Raw genomic sequence first — 17109 nt, forward strand, 5'->3', positions numbered from 1 at the left:
CTTCCCCTCCCATTTCTGTTTCTATTTTATCAATTTTTACATTTGACTTCATCCATTCCTGTCTTTCATTCTTTTTGAAATTATTTCGTTACTCTTTCCAAATTTTTTTTTTAAGGATTTTATTTATTTATTTGACAGACAGAGATCACAGGTAGGCAGAGAGGCAGAGAGAGAGAGAGAGAGAGGAGGAGGAAGCAGGCTCCCTATCCAGCAGAGAGCCCGATGCGGGACTCTATCCGAGGACCCTGATTGAGATCATGACCTGAGCCGAAGGCAGAGGCTTAACCCACTGAGTCACCCAGGCGCCCTCTTTCCAAATTTTTTGAATTAAGGTATCTATTACCAATCTTTTAAAATTTTACTTTATTTCCTACTAAAGGCGTCTTAAAGCTGTGCCTTTCCCTCCCCATGCTGCTTTGTCCTCATCCCACGGGTTTGCCTGTAGACAGCTCTGTTCCATTGTTCAGTTGCAGCTGGACCCTAATTTCCATTTTGACTTTTTCTTTAATGGGAGAGTTCACCTGAAATACGGGTAGTCCTTGTATCTGCCTCCTAGAGGTGCTGCAGGGTCAACTGAAATGGTAGAAGTAAAATTTTTAGTACACCGCCCGGCAGGTAACAGGCACCCCACGGCCCCTGACTAGCCGCACCCTTGCTTCATGGGTGCGAATCTCCCTACCCTGCTGCCTTCTCCCTCATTTCCTGTGAACGTCTCGGCCAGAGGCAGTCTTCTGAACTGGAGGCCTAATCAAATACCTTTCAAAAAGAATAAAAGACAGGAATGGGTAAAGTCAAATGTAAAAATTGATAACATAGAAACAAAAACTCGTTGTGGTGGGGGGACAGGAAGGGAGCGGTGGGACCATTTTACAGATGAGAAGTTGAAGGTCAAAAAAAGGTTAAATACGGGGCGCCCGGGTGGCTCAGTCGGTTAAGCCTCGGGCCCCTGATTCCGGTGGGGGCCGCGATCTCAGGGTCCTGGAGTGGAGCCTCACCTAGGGCTTCCCTCTCGGTGGGGAGGGCGCTTGTCGGCCTCTGCCCCTCCCCCGCTCGTGCACGCGCGCTCTCTCTCGCTCTCTCTCTCTAAAATAAATAATTAAACAACAACATAAAAAGGCTAAATAATGTGTCCACACCTGACCGTTCTCAAGGGGCAGAAGAACTGACCCTGGGATCTGGATCGCGCTCCATTCCAGAGCCTGGTTTTCTTCCCTTCCCGCCCTTCTCCTCCGCTTCCCCCTTCCCTGCCTCTTTAGATTCTTAAGATTTTTAGTTTTTAAATAACCTCTATACCCAACATGGGTCTCGAACCCACAATCCCAAGCTTGACGTATAAGGGCTCTCAGATGCTGACCATTCCTCTTTGTCTGACAGAAAATGCCCATGATTTGGCCCTAGGTGGCCCCTTCCACCAGCCCTACTATGTGACATGAATGCTGAGGTCGGGGTCCTGGAGTGGGACTTTGTTCTGTTCAGCCAGCCTCACCGGGGACATACTCAGAGGACACCCCGAAGGGCCACTGATGTTTCTGCACATAAAGGAGCAACCCTGGACGGTCAGTCACATCCTGAACTCAGGGGGTGACCATCTGGTTCCAACGCGTCCAGGACTTTCCCAGTTTGGGCATTAAAATTTTCACGTCCTGGAAAACCCCTCCATCCTGAGTGAGCTGGGATGGTTGGTCACCTTAACAGGTTGCCCCCAGTGCTTGGGAATTCCAGAACATTCTGACGGTAGTGTCCTGAGAGTCTGGCCGGTGGTCTTCAAGGGCAGACTAAGCACGAACATCTGCATACCCAAGGCACCTACTGCAAATCGTGCCTGTCCTGCCAGCCCCCCAACCCCAGCTGGCTAACGGAGCGTTTACTGGGATGTGGCCCAAGACTCTGCATTTCCCCCGGGGGGAGTTTTTATACACACTTAAGTTTGGAGGACCAAGGGGCTCCTGGGTGGCTCAGTGGGTTAAAGCCGCTGCCTTCAGCTTGGGTCATGATCTCAGGTTCCTGGGATCGAGCCCCTCACTGGGCTCTCTGCTCGGCGGGGAACCTGCTTTCTCCTCTCTCTCTGCCTGTCTCTCTGCCTACTTGTGATCTGTCAAATAAATAAATAAAATCTTAAAAAAAAAAAGTTTGGAGGACCAGGCTTCTTAAATTATAGAATTCCAGGCCTATTATGAAGACTATGATAGCAGCCACTGGGGTCACGGATGTGGGTGAGAAGGAGGGTGTAGCAAGAAACCGGGCTTCCAATGCAAAGAAGCACCTGACTTCCCACTTGACTCTGTGCAATAAAGCAAGCGCCCCATGCCTCAGTTTTCTTATGTATAAAATGGGAATAATTAAAGGACATAGTGCATGCAACTGCCCAGTAGCTGCGTGATAAATTTTCCTTCCCTCTTTTCCGACTGTGATTGAGAATCCCCATAAGAAATGCGCAGAGGGAGCGTATCTGCACCCATAGAAATGGCTTTTCAGACGATGTGCCCATTATGACCCCAATTTTAAAAATCTCCCAGAAAGTATCTTTCAGAACTTAGGGTCTGAAAAATAAAGTCTCTTCCTGCCCTTCCACTGCCTTTACTCCTGCTCTTGAATTTGTTCTGTTTCCTTCCAGATTTTTCCTCTTTATGGCTCCATTCCTAGAAATCTCAAATGCTGAAGATGTATTCATTTAAATGCAATCCTGGTGGGGGGGCCTGGATGGCTTAGTCGGTTAACTGTCTGCCTTCGGTTTCGTTCATGATCCTGGGGTCCTGGGATCAAGCCTTGCATTGAACTCTTTGCCCGGTGGGGAATCTACTTCTCCCTCTCTCTGGTATTTCCTACCATCCCTGCCCCCACTTGTGCTTTCTGGCTATCTCTGCCTGTGATATAAAGAAATAAAATCTTTAAAATGAATAAATGAATGAATGAATAAATAAATAAATAAATGCAACCTTTGGCGTGCCTAGATGACTCAGTCCATAGAGTGTGTGACTCTTGATCTTGGGGTCGTGAGTTCAAGACCCTTGTCTGGTGTAGAGCTTACTTTAAAAAAAGTTTTTTTCTTTCTTTCTTTCTTTCTTTTTTTTTAAAGAAAATCTTAAACAAAAAAAAAAGCAACTCTAAGTCCTCTCCCATCCAAGTACTAACCAGGCCCGACCCTGCTTAGCTTCCGAGATCAGACGAGATCGGGCGCGTTCAGGGTGGTATGGCCGTAGATGCAACTCTAAGTCTTCTAGTCCTCTTTTTTTTTTTTTTTTAAGATTTTACTTATTTATATGACAGAGAGAGACACAGCGAGAGAGGGAACACCAACAGGGGAAAAGGGAGACAGAGAAGCAGGCTTCCTGCAGAGCAGGGAGCCTAATACCAGGCTTTATCCCTGGACCCTGGGATCATGACCTGAGCCGAAGGCAGATGCTTCAGTGACTGAGCCACCCAGGCGCCCCTTCAGTCCTCCTTCTAAGGGACTCAATACCTATTGAATTGTTCTTATTACATGCATATTATTGATTTTTCAAAACTTTTTATTTTGAAGTTATTATAGTATCATGGGAAGTTGCAAAGATAGCGGAGTGAGCTCCCACGGACTCTTCATCCCTTTTCCCTTTGGTGACATCTTCCTTAACTAGAGGACCGTATCACAACCTGGCAATTGAGAGAGGCTTCGTAAGTGTGTGCGGAGGTCTGTGCCTACTCCGCTACGTGTATGACCACCACCACGGTTGAGGCTGGCACTGTTCCATCCCCAGGAAGATCTCATGCTTTCCTACCCTCATGCTGTCAGTTAGACCCACTCATCATCACGCTAACCCCCAGCAACCACTGACCTCTTCTCTGTCTTTATAATCTTGTCATTTTGAGAAGGTCACATACATGGGAACACACACAGGGAGTGTGACCGTGTCAGGTTGGCTTTTTTTTTTTTTTGACTCAAGAGAATGTTCTTGAGATTGACCCCAGTTGTTGCGTGTATCAACAGTTTATTCCTTTTTCAGGGCGGAGTCATTTCCCGCATATTCTTATATATAATATGTCATATTATCAACATCCCACTATATTCATAGCAGTGTATTATGTAAGTCACCACAGAATCATTCTGAGCTAAAAGCAAAGCTATGATTAGGATATTTTACCAAAAAGCTAATCTTGACTGTGTGCCAGGCAATGTCCCCGGACTGACTCATTGGACCTTCCAAACAGCTCTGGGAGCTGGTGGCCATTGCTTATCTCCTTTTGATAGAGAAGGAAAGGGAGGCCCAGAGAGGTTAAGACACTTGTTTGAGATCACAAAGTCAGGCAGTCTGGCCCAGAGCCCAGGCTCTTGACCATGACCCCTACCTGCCTCACTGCTGTGCACTTGCGGCCTCGTCAACATGTTCCCCATCCTCCTACCTCCCCCCACTGCACGCCCAGTGGGACCTGCTTTCCTGGGAGTTCCCTAGGGCCGTGGCTTGCAAAGCAGATGTGAGTCAACATGTTCAATCCAAGTTGTAGGAGTCAGATTCCTTGGGCTTGCTTTCTTTTCTTTTCTTTTTTTCTTTCTTTCTTTAAGTAAGCAATCTCTGTACCCACTACCCTGAGATCAAGAGTCATATACCCTTCTGACTGAGCCACCCAGGCGCCCCTGGGCTTGCTTTCTTGACTAAAGAGCATGTCTGTGGATAGGGGACCAGACAGTAAATATCCAGATTTTAGTAGAAGTTTGAGATTCACAGAACCCTCAGTGAGTGGAAGCACCAGGCAGTGTGTCAATCTTAGGGCTTCACCTGTGTTTTTACACAGAACTGTAGCAGATTCGATTTTTTTTATAGTGTCTTTTTAAGAAAATGGATTTTATTATGATAAAATATACCTAACATGAGGTTAGTCACTTTAACCATTTTTTAAAAAAAGATTTTATTTATTTATTTGAGAGAGAGAGGAGCACATGAGTTAGAGAGCACAAGGAGAGGCCACAGAGGGCGAGGGAGAAGCAGACTCCCCGCCGAGCAGGGAGCCCGACGGGGGGATCCATCCTAGAACCCCGGGGTCATGACCCGAGTTGAAGGCAGACGCTTAACCAATTGAGTCCCCCAGGCGCCCCTCTTTAACCATTTCTGAGTGTACAATTCAGTTACATTAATTACATTAACAATGTTGTGCAACCATCACCCCTATTTCCAGAATTTTTCATTACCCTCAAGAGAAACTGTTCCCATTAAGCAATAATTCCCCATTCGTGCAGCTACTTTCTGTTTCTATGAATTTGACTACTCTAGCTACATTCCAGTAAGTGGAATCACACCATATTTGTCTGGTTTCTTTTACTTAGCTTAATGTTGATCCGTGTTGTAGCTCATGGGAGAACCTCATTCCTTTATTTATTTATTTATTTAAAGATTTTATTTATTTATTTGACAGACAGAGTTCACAAGTAGGCAGAGAGGCAGGCAGAGAGAGGAGGAAGCAGGCTCCCTGCTGAGCAGGGAGCATGATGGGGGGCTCGACCCCAGGACCTTAGGATCATGATCTGAGCCGAAGGCAGAGCCTTTAACCCACTGAGCCACCCAGGCGCCCCAAACTTCATTCCTTTTTAAGGCTGACTAGTATTCCATTGTATGCACACGCCGCATTTTGTCTGTATATTCCTCTGTGGATGGAAACTTAGGTCTTTTTACCTCCCCACTTCCCCCTCCTTCTCTCTCCCCTCCTCCCTCTTTTTCAAATAAGCTCCATACCCAGCATGGAGCCCAGTGCAGGGCTTGCTTGAACTCCCGACTCTGAGATCAAGACCTGAGCTGAGAGCAGGAGTCAGACAATTAACCAACTGAGCCACCCAGGCGCATTTACTTTCTTTCTTCTCCATTTTTTCTTTTTCTAAAATGCATTTTATTTTAATTTTTTAAATTTAATTTTATTTTTTCCGTGTTCCAGGTCCCATTTACTTTCTGATATTGTGAGTAATGCTCTAACACACAAGGGTGTACGAGTTTCTGTGTGAGTGCTTGCTTTCAGTTCTTTTGGGTTCCAGCTAGGAATAGAATTGCTGGTCATATGGTAATTCTATGTTTAACTTTTTGAGGAACCCCCCTGATTAAATTTTAAACAGAATATTTCCAGAAAGGAGGAGAAGTAGTAGACAAAAGAATAAAAAAAAAAAAAAAAACCAACAAAAAAAAGCCAAACCACACCTAAACCCCAGAGCCCGGCTCAGGGGAGGTGTTTTGCACTGATTATGTTCTTCCCCTTCCTATCAAGCATTCCATCTCTAATTCTGCTGGTTCACATTCAGAAAGAGAGACTTAGAAAAATATAGCTTGGGGTTTTCTTTTAAGGCAAGCCTTTTCTTCAGAAGTCCTGATAAAATACAGTTTCTCTAGAACTTGAAACTGTATTTGAAAACCATGCTCGATCCTCAAGCCAAAATAAGCTCTCTTTCTGAACATACCTTGGTTTTACCATGTGAGGACACACATGAGTGACCATACACAATCACACGCTAGACCAGTATGAGGCAAACTGTATTAATGCATTTCTTCTTCTCAAAGGTGTGTTCCCTTGAATTTTCAAACTTCCTGGCCAGATCACAGTGAGTAAGTCAATTTCCCCCATGCGACATCACTTTGTAAGTAGGCAAGGTGCTAATTATCTTAAATCTGCAACATTTGATTTCGCTGCCCGTATGTGACTTTTCTAAGACTGAAACTCAGTCACCAAGGTATAATCAATTGAGGATAAAATTCTTTAGGCAAGTTGAAATATTTCAGGAATCTTAAATATTCTATGTGCCGATAGGACGAATACACTTTCAAATCCATGGGTCCAGAACATGTGGTAAACACAATTCCCCTGAAGAAGAAGAAGAAAAAAATCCAGCCTGTCTCTACATTGGGCACACTGCTGTATGTATGGTCTTCGAAAGCTCCCCTAGATGAGTTCTGAGAAGCAATTTCTTATTTTTCTCTAAACCTTTCAGTTCCAGCCAGACTTTCCTACTGGTTGAATCAGTCTGCAGCAAGAACGCGCTTGCGTGATATTTAATCCCTTCCTGGGAGCCCAGATAGGGTTTCTTGCCAGAACTAGAAGTTGCCTCTTTTACAAATTCCCCTTCCCAAGCAAGCTTTGATAACCCACATGTGGGGCCACTAAAGGTCGCATCAGTGTATTTTTAAACCACGGAGAAGGGCTCCGCCTTCTATCATAAATTACAGTAACATCATTTCTAACCACAGAGGTGCAGTTCCTGTGAGCAGAAGCAAGTCTATTTCAGTGTCTTGGGGATAGCAGAAACTTTCTAATACAATTTAGAGCTATCAGCCCAGTGGCAGACTGGTAGAGGGCTCAGTGGGTTCGGGAGGGCGGAGTGGGGGGGCTCGTTTGCCTGTTTCCGAGTTGGAATGCACCCACCATGCACTCCACCTATCTCTGCCTGCCTCTCTGCCCCCTTGTGATCTATCAAATAAATAAATAAAATCCTTAAAAAAATTATGATCTCTGTCAAATAAAGTTTTTATTTATTTATTTGACAGATACATCACAAAGAGGCAGAGAGGGAGAGAGAGAGAAGGGAGGATGCAGGCTCTCTGCTGAGCAGAGAGCCCGATGTGGAGCTCGATCCCAGGACCCCGAGACCATGACCTGAGCCGAAGGCAGAGGCTTTGACCCACTGAGCCACCCAGGCACCCCAATAAATAAAATCTTAAAAAAAAACCAACAAAACAAAACTGGGGTTTCACTATATCCTTTTTTTTTTTTTAAGTTTTATTTATTTATTTTGACAGAGGGAGATCACAAGTAGGCAGAGAAGCAGGCAGAGAGAGAGGAGGAAGCAGGCTCCCTGCTGAGCAGAAAGCCTGATGCGGGGCTCGATCCCAGGACCCTGGGATCATGACCTGAGCCGAAGGCAGAGGCTTTAACCCACTGAGCCACCCAGGCACCCCAATAAATAAAATCTTAAAAAAACAAAACAAAACAAAACTGGGGTTTCACTATATCTTTATTCTGTCTCCGTACAAAATCCCAGAGGCTCTGTTAATCCTTTCCGAGGAACAGAATTTACTTAGATTGTTCCAAAGTTAATATTAAACCTCAACCACTGTTCTGATCCAGAGGATAAGCATTCTGAGAAATCAAATATTTTTTTGTATTAAAAAAAAAATGCCTCTCATTAGTGCCTCCCTTTTGTGGAGCTAATGCTGTTTAAAAATAATTGTCCCATGTGCTTTAGGCCTTAGAGTTATTTTAACAAAATGTTCTTGTCATGTTGATGTCATTCTAATGACATGTTATTGGTGTTTTGGTTCTGGAAATGTGGATGTTTCCCAGGAAACTGACCAGTGGGAAGGAAGGTGGGTGGAAAGTGAAAGTATGTCAGAAATCGCCAGCTAAGGTTCTGGTTAATTCTCCTAACTTACGTTCCAGGATGACTCTATTTTCTAGGGAGGAAAAGCTTCCTAATTTCTGAGGACAAAAAAAGAAAAAAGAAATCCCTTCTCTAGGATCTTCTGAGCTCCCTTAGCATCCTGTGCGAATCACCATGTGACATTTCAGTCGTGGTTTCCACGCAGATTTGGTGCTATTGATTTCTCTCTGTCTTCTGTTAGATCAGGCTCTGCATCCAAGAACTGGTTTTTTGTCTCCTTAACCCTCCCCAGCGCCCAGAAAAGCACCCGGCTTTGTTTGTGGAGTGAGGGAGATGGATGACTTTTCTAAGTTAGTGATACCCCTGGGCTTTCAAGATTGGGATGGACGCCTCTTTTTCAAGAATCCATCCTGCACAACGGGGTCCACTTTAAACCCACTGCCATTATGGCTTGGCTTAGCGATGGTGCTGTTGAACTTTGCAGAGAAGTGAAGGTTTTTTTATTTTTTTTTTAAATTATTATTATTTTTTTATTTGACAGACAGAGATCACAAGCAGGCAGAGAGGCAGGCAGAGAGAGAGGGGGAAGCAGGCTCCCTGCTGAGCAGAAAGCCTGATGTGGGGCTCGATCCCAGGACCCTGGAATCATGACCTGAGCCGAAGGCAGAGACTTTAACCCACTGAGCCACCCAGGAGCCCCGAGAAGTGAAGGTTTTAGCAAGCACAGGGCTCTGTGCTGTGGGTTAAGGTGGGAGGCTGGTAGTGTGGGTAGAGAGCAAGGAGTGTGGCTGAATCACAGCCTAGTCACTCACCACTGAGAGAGGCACTTGATGGGTCTGAGCGATGGTTTGTTCATCGGGAAACCGGGATCCTATTTAATGTGATGGATTCGCGAATTAATCTAATTAATTAATTAATACAGATCAATGAATTAATCTGTAAAGATTAGATGAGATAATGTATGTAAAAGACTTCACAGCTGACTGGTCCAAAGTAAGCTTCACTTCCTAAATGTTCCCAGCTCTGCCTTCCTTTCTCCAGTCCCCTCCTCCTCCTCCTCTTTTTGTTTCCAGCTAATTTAAAAAATTGTGGCAAATATACATAACCTAAAGCTTCCTGTTTTAGCCATAGTAAGTGTATCGTTCAGTGACATTAAATACATTCCCTTTGTGCCACCATCAGGACCAGCCGTCTCCAAAGCTTTGTCATCTGTCCGCATTAAGCATGACTCCCCGCTCTCCCCAACCCCTGACGCCCCTCCCTCCAGCCCTTGGCAATCACCATTCTGTTCTCGGTCTCTAAGAATTTGACTAATCTAGGTACCTTGTGTAAGTGGGATCATATACGATCTATTTATCCTTTTATGCCTGGCTTATTCTGGCTTATTTCCTTTAACTTAATGTCTTTGAGGTCCATCCATACTATAGCCTGTGTCTGAATTTCATTCCTTTTTTGGGGCTGCATAGTATTCCATTGCATGTTTCCACCCCATTTTGTTATACACTTATCTGTTGATGGACCTCTGGGCAGTTCACACCGTTAGCTGGCCCAAGGAGTGCTGCTGTGAACATGGGTGTGGATGCATCTGTTCGAACCACTTCCCCCTTCGAAAGTGGGCTCTATTCTCACCCCAATATTGTTAGTATAGGTTCTGGGACAACTTCAAACCTCCTCCTTCCTCCTAGAGGTCTTCCCTGGTGCCCCCTCTTTAAAAGAGCCCGCCACTCCTGCTGCCACTCTTTCCAGCCCACTCCTTGCTTTTCTATTTCTCATAGAAGTTCTCGCCAGCTGATTTCTTAGATAATGATTTGTTGATTAACTGTCTCCAGGGACTGCTATGTAAATTTCAGGACAGCCCGAATGGGCCTTGGCTCTATTCCAGCTCTTAGAAGAGTGTCTGGCCTACAGTAGGTGCTCAATAAAGACGTGTTGAATGACTTAGTGACAAGTGTCTGCCTTACCTCTGCCTGTCTAATACCACTGCACCTGGACCACAGCTGGAGCCCCAACCTAGTTTAAGAAACATAGCTGTAAGACAGTTACAAAAGCCAGCAGCCTTATCCCCGAGTCTTCTGGACAAACACCAGTGTAGGTACATCTGTAGCCAGAGGCCTGAGCTGAGCTTTTGAGTTGCTGGACATTTTGAACAACCCAGGTGGAGAATCACTGAATCACCTCGCCCTTCCTAGACTCGATCTGACACATGGATGGCCTTGATGCCCCAGGTCTGGAGCAAGTTCTGACTCACACCTGCTAACGAAGGTGAGTCAGGCTTCAGTGAGGACAGCACAGGACACGCGACAGTCTCCTTTCAAAACAAACCCACCTCCTCTGTTTGCTTCAAGTTGTTTTATGCAAAAACATGGTCTCGTGGTGCCCACTGGCTCAGCGGACTGCTGCTGCCTGCCAGATGGGTTCGTTGGGAGAACTTTTCTTTCTCCATCTTTCTCTCTTTTCTTTCCTCTTCTTGTGGTGCCTCAAAGATCCCCACTTATGTCTAGACCAGCTGTGGTGGCAGAGGGACAGCCCTGCCTCCTTCAGCATTTAGCAAAGCAGAAAGCCCCAGGGAGCAGGCTGGAAATGGGAAGTGCCCCCCGGACCCTTCCCCCTGGGCACAACACTCAGCCTCTCACTTTTTTTTTTTTTTTTTTAAGATCTTATTTATTTATTTGACAAAGAGAAACACAGCAAGAGAGGGAACACAAGCAGGAGGAGTGGGAGAGGGAGAAGCAGGCTTTCCACAGAGCAGAGAGCCTGATGTGGGGCTGGATCCCAGGACCTTAGGGCCATGACCTGAGTCTAAGGCAGACGCTTAGCAACTGAGCTACCAGGTGCCCCCAACCTCTCACTTTGTCTGAGGTCGAAGGGGACAAAAATGAATGCCCTTTTCCAACTCACAGACCTATTATTTGGTTTCCTACTAGTATGTGCATGTTAGAAATTAGCTATCCACTTGCTCCCCAACTAGCTGTGTAAACTTGGACAAGTTCCTAAACTCCCCTGGGCCTTCAGCGTCCTCATTTCTAGAATCAAGCAATCGGAGTGACAACAAATCACAGCAAAAACGAGTGGCATGAACAAGGGGAGGACACCGATGAGCTCGAAATCCGCAGAACTCATTCTGGAAGGCTCTTTGCAGGGAATTGCTGGAGTCCCAGCTCCACTCTGACGTTTTCGGCTCCCGGATCCATCTGCAGAAATCATGGAAACTGGGGTCCTCGCGGTGGGAGATAAGGCAGTTGATCTCAAAGCAGGGGTTTCTCTCTCCCTTGGGGCACGTGGAGGTGTCTGGAGATAGTCTGGTTGTCCCAGCTCAAGGGAGGGCTGCTAATGGCCTCTAGTGAGTAAAGGACAGGGACAGTGCTGACCCTCCCACGGTGCACAAGGCAGCTCCACAACGAAGGACAGCCCAGCCTCGAATGTCAGTAGGGCTGAGACTGAGAAGCGGTGCCCACTGGTGGGTCTGGCCTGAGTCGTCTGTAAATGCTCCTTTACTCTGGCGCGCCCACCCCTTCATTTCAATTTAGGGACTGGATTCCAGGCCAGGACTTCTGCCGCGACTCTTGTCCCAGCAGAGGTTCCCCGAAGCCACTTCCACCGGGTGCTTGTTGGTTAACCCACACGGATCCCTGGGCTTCGGCTGTGATTTCTGGATTTCTTTTCTTTTCTTTTTTTTTTTTTTTAAGATTTTATTTATTTGACAGACAGAGATCACAAGTAGGCAGAGAGGCAGGCAGAGAGAGAGGGGGGAAGCAGGCTCACCGCTGAGCAGAGAGCCTGATGCGGGACTCGATCCCAGGACCCTGAGATCATGACCCGAGCCGAAGGCAGAGGCTTAACCCTCTGAGCCACCCAGGCGCCCCTGATTTCTGGATTTCATTCATTCATTCACTCAACAAGATTTCCTGAGCACCCCTCTGCCCCGATCCTGCTGTAGGTGAACAGGATAGGCAGTGATGCCCTCGGCTCCCACGCCTTCCCCACATGGTGGTTTGAAAGATAGCAGAGGGGTCCCACCAGCCGGCTCAGGGGTGTGGGTGAGCGAGCAAGGACTCGAACACGGCACCACCACCGGGGACTCCCTCCGAACCACATCCCTGCGAGTTTGCGCCGGTGCTCCCAGGGCGGCCGCTGTGTGCGAGTGACCGAGCTCCGGAAAGCCCAGGGTTCCCGCTCAGACGGGAGACCCTGCCCTCGCGGCTGCTGGTGACGGAATGGGGGCTGGCAAGACCTGTGGGCTCCGAAGGCAACTTCTCAGGAGCAGGGGCAGGAGGTTCACGAGGCAAATCCTTGCAGTCTTGAACACGGCTTAGGCCTTCTGCTTGGCTCAGACACTGCTATTCCTGCTTCTTCCTCCTTTCCTTATCCCACATTGCCAAGGTCACCCTTGCTCACTTGACTTTCCCTTCCCTCCTCCTCCCGCCCCTCCGGAGACCCGGTCTCTGTCCCCTGAGCAGAGATAAGCTTCCTTGAGCGGCATGTGGAGGTTCATTTCCTCAGAGGCCACTTGGAGCCATTGGTACCCCTCCCTCGCCAGACCTCTCCTCCCCCATCAAATGCACTTCCCGTTGGTTCCCGCCTCCCCGTGCCCCTCATCCCATCTGAGCCTGGCAAAAACTTCCTTGGCCAAACTTGCCCCCCACCCGCCTGAGGCTGTCATGGAACTCTCCAGAAGCCTAGTCGCTCATCACAAGGCAGCCTGGTAGGTTACTGGTAGGGGCTCTCCATTGTTTCAAAGCTTTGGACCTGCTCCCTGATCTCCCTGGGCTTCGGTTTCCTCCTCTCTAAAATGTGCGAAATGATTGTCCCTGCCTCTCAGGGGCTTCACTTCTCTCCTGCGCTGGCTGCCCCGTGGGCTGTGGAGTCTGTGTCCCCAGATCTCTCTGCTATCCGTGCTCACATGAGCCACTTTATGGGACAGAGCAGTGTGCAAAATGGCCCCCACACAGAGCTCCAGCATTTTCTTAGAACCAGAACCGCCTTCTGTGTGGTCCGTAGACAGGGCCGGTCTGCTGAATTTGATGAATTGGCTGTATGTCTTTGGAATCCAAGAAAAATGTTGGACGAGCGCTTTGTATGTCTCTGCTTTTTTGTTTCCTTTTTCTAGTATTCCGTGCCTGTAAATGATTGGAAAATAAAAAGAAATGGGTCCTGCTGCTTAGCTAGACCCGTTGGGTCTCGCCCTGTGTCACGCTTCTCTCTGGCTTTCCCCCCTCGGCCACCTTCTTCACGTCTAACCACAGGGAAACAGAGGTTTATATCCAATAAACAAAAAAGCAAGCAGACAAGACAAAATCTTTTGTAGATGGAGCCTCTGCTAGATTCTGTGACCTCAAGTGAGTTTCAAAGCTTGCGTTGGGTTGTGTTATTCCCACTGAATGCGGAAACTGAACCTGAGAGAGAAAGTAACTTGCCGTATTTCCACATTATACTCTTGTGAGTAGACAACGAAGAAGGAGCCAGAAGCCCTTGTTTCAACACAAGTGCTCATGAACTGTGAGTTGGATGTATCATGTTCCCTCTCTGGGCCTTGGTTTTCACACAAATGACAGGATTCTGGAGGGGGGAGAAGAAATCAGCGGAATACAGAGCTTGAAGTAAAAGAATCTGGATCTGGCCTGCTTCAGGCTAAACTCAGTGTTGCCGCTAAGCGGTTGTGACTTTGGGCAAGCAGCTTAGCTTCTGGAATCCTCAGTATTATTATTTCTATTATTATTTCTTCTTCTTCTTCTTCTTCTTCTTCTTCTTCTTCTTCTTCTTCTTCTTCTTCTTCTTCTCCCCCTCCTCCTCTTCCTTTTTTAGTATATATTTTAAAATATTTTATTTATTCATTTTATTTTATTTTTAAAAAGACTTCATTTATTTATTTGACACGAGAGAGAGACAGAGCAAGCGCACAAGCAGGGGGAGTGGCAGGCAGAGAGAGAGAGAGAGAGAAGGAGAAGCAGGCTCGGTGCTGAATAGGGAGTCCAATACAGGACTTGAGTCCAGGGATCATGACCTGAGCCTAAGGCAGACGCTTAACCGACTGAGCCACCCAGGCGCCCCTCTTTATTCATTGCAGAGAGAGAAAGAGAGAGCAGGGGAGCAGAAGGAGAGGTAGAGGAAGATTATCTCCAGCAGATTCTGCACTGAGCCCAGAGCCCGATGCAGAGTTTCATCCCAGGACCCTGAAACCATGACCTGAGCCGAAACCAAGAGTCAGTTGCTCAATGGACAGAGCCACCCAGGCGCCTCATGTAAGCCTCAGTACTTTCATCCATAATATGGAGTTAACGTAATCTCTGGCCACATGGGGCTGTTGGGGTGTTCCAATAATGCTTAGCATAGTGCTTTGCAAGTAGAAGGCACTCCATAAAATTTAGCTGCTGTCATCAGAAATCCTGCTCGGAACATCCAGGCGGGCGCTCCGCCAAGAAGATGCTCTCGGTTCTGCCTGGTCTTGCGCCCAGACACCACGGAGCGTCCCAGCCGCATCCAGACCCAGGCAGGTCCGACTCTTCCCATTGGCTGAGAATGGAGCCAATCATGAAACCAGAGCGCTCGACTGTCGCTGATTGGAGGAGACAAAGGAGCCCCGAGGACCGGCGCTGGGCCTCTGGGTAGGATCGTGGGACAGAATGAGGACAGTGGTAGCAAAGCCGGTGAAATCGGAGCAAAGTCTCTAGTTTAAGGACAAGGATTGCATCGTATCAGTGTCAGATTTCTTCATTTTCATAAATGAACTGTGGTTCTGTAACGTGAATAATGGAGGAACTCGGCTAAAGGTGACACAGAAACTCTTGGGACCATGTGTTCAGCTCTTTTGGAAACCTCAAATTATTTCTATATAAAACTATCCTGGGGAGGAGGTGGTCGGGAGGGGAGAAAACAGTACAGTTTAGACTGTCTCCCATCCTCCTCCAAGATACGTTAACCTTATAGTCGTGCACTTTATTTTGGGGGGCGTTATTTAAACTTTGAAGTACCCTACTTATAAAATATATATATATATATACACTTGCCATGGTACCAAGTTCATCAGATGGAAAAAGTTGTTGAATCTCTTTCCATCCCTTGTCTCAAGTGACTCAGTTTTCTCCCCTGGAGAAAAGTTATCTTACAAGTGTCTCATGTATCTTTCCAGAATATGCAAGCCATCTGCGATGTGCGCTGTGCATGTTTGGTTTTGTTTTTATTCCACAGTGTACTTTGGGGATTGCTTCATACCCGTGAAGAACTTCCTCATTCTTTCTTTATTGCTACATAGTATTCCATTTAATTAATTTATGTAGCTGGTCTCCCCTGGATGAACACTTAGATAATCTTCTACTCCTCTGCTCTTACAAACAGTGCTGCAATAAATCAGCCCGTACATTATTTCACGTGCGTGGGAGGCCATCTGAAGAATAAATTCCTAGGAGCTGTGCATATATCTCCGAGAACAGGAAAAGCAAAGCTCCGCCAAATTTTTCCCATTCAGGACTTGAGAGGTGAGAAAACATATTCCCGAGCGCCAGCATTTTGTTTTGGAAATGCCACGTTCAAGGCAAGGCTTATTTCTCCAGCACAACAGAGGCAAGAGGGCATGCTTCAAATAGCTAATCTGCCGATAATAACCTCCTGAAAGCAGAGAGGCAGACAATAGCACCAATAGTTTGCACACTTGAGAAATGACTTGAAGATAATTGGGGCTGGTAGCCATCTGCCTGGGTCTTTCTTTCAAGAGCCAACACATTTATTCCACCCGGGCACGAGGAGAGCCCCACATTGGCATCAGCAACGATCAGCACGCTCTGTGGTCATTCTACAGGGTCATTCTAGGAGGTGGTGGGTTTCCCTTACTGCCCTCTGAGCTGGCCTGGAAGAAAGCGGCTTCCTGACCCTTTTCCTCTGCCTGCCAATGGGAGAAGAGGGCTCGTTTTGCTTGCTAGTTAAAAAAAAAAACAAAACAAAAACCTTAAAATCTTTTCTGTGGCTTGTGAAATCGAATTTTTCATTCCACTTGGAAAGAAAGACTTTATTTCATCAGCTCATGAGTGTTTTTTTTTAATCAGTCCCAGCTGGGGGCAATTGTCTCTGCTGTTCACAAGTCCATCCTACAAAACCCAGAGTGGGGACTCTGCCGCCAAAAGATTTATTGATAATTAAGAAGCATAATGCGATTATAATACCTACTGTGTTTGGAGAATTTATTGCTTTACGTGTATTGCCACCCTTAATTCTACAACAACCTTGTGAGATAAAGTTGTTATTATGGACCTGTTCTAGACAGAAAAAACTGAGGTCTGCAGAGATTAAATTACGTCCAAGTTTTTGCAGCAGGGAAGTAGCAGAGAATCTGGACCTCTGTGCAAAACAAATGCTCTGGAACATAGCATCGCTGTGATTTTCAACCAGGGGTGATTTTGCCTCCCAGGGGACACTTGACAATGTCTGGAGACATATTTGGTTGTCACAACAGAGTGGGGAGTGCTGTTAGCATCTAGCGAGGAGAGGCCAAGGGGTGCTGCTGCATATCCTACAGTGTGCAGGACAGATCCCCAGAGTAAAGAATTTTCCAGACCCACATGTCAAAAATGCCACATTTGAGAAATCTTGTGATATACGGACAAGTAGCCCATCCAAGGCATTTCAGATGTATGTTTATATCCTGTATTTTTTCTGGGATCCATATAGTCAAATTAAATGCAGTATGATTAACGTTGTGAGAATTTGAACTCTACATCATGTTTTTTGGGAAAAATTAAAAATAAGCATTTAAAATAATGTTATATAAGATATTAAAAATGTCTGACCTCAAC

At 46.5% G+C, this 17109-nt stretch overlaps 1 protein-coding gene and 1 long non-coding RNA gene across 2 annotated transcripts in view; both read right to left on the minus strand.

The window, feature by feature from the left end:
- The window catches only part of CYP24A1 (cytochrome P450 family 24 subfamily A member 1), a 344657-nt gene that overhangs the window by 9362 nt on the left and 318186 nt on the right, over positions 1-17109 (minus strand). The gene's annotated exons all lie outside the window — the stretch shown is intronic.
- Positions 257-9290, minus strand: LOC309872100. The gene is made up of 3 exons (XR_014315664.1): positions 9139-9290; positions 680-756; positions 257-573 (listed from the first exon to the last, which is right to left on the minus strand). It is a non-coding gene; the product is annotated as an uncharacterized lncRNA (long non-coding RNA).

Source organism: Mustela nivalis (assembly GCF_964662115.1).
Source record: "Mustela nivalis genome assembly, chromosome: 8".
NCBI lineage: Eukaryota > Metazoa > Chordata > Mammalia > Carnivora > Mustelidae > Mustela > Mustela nivalis.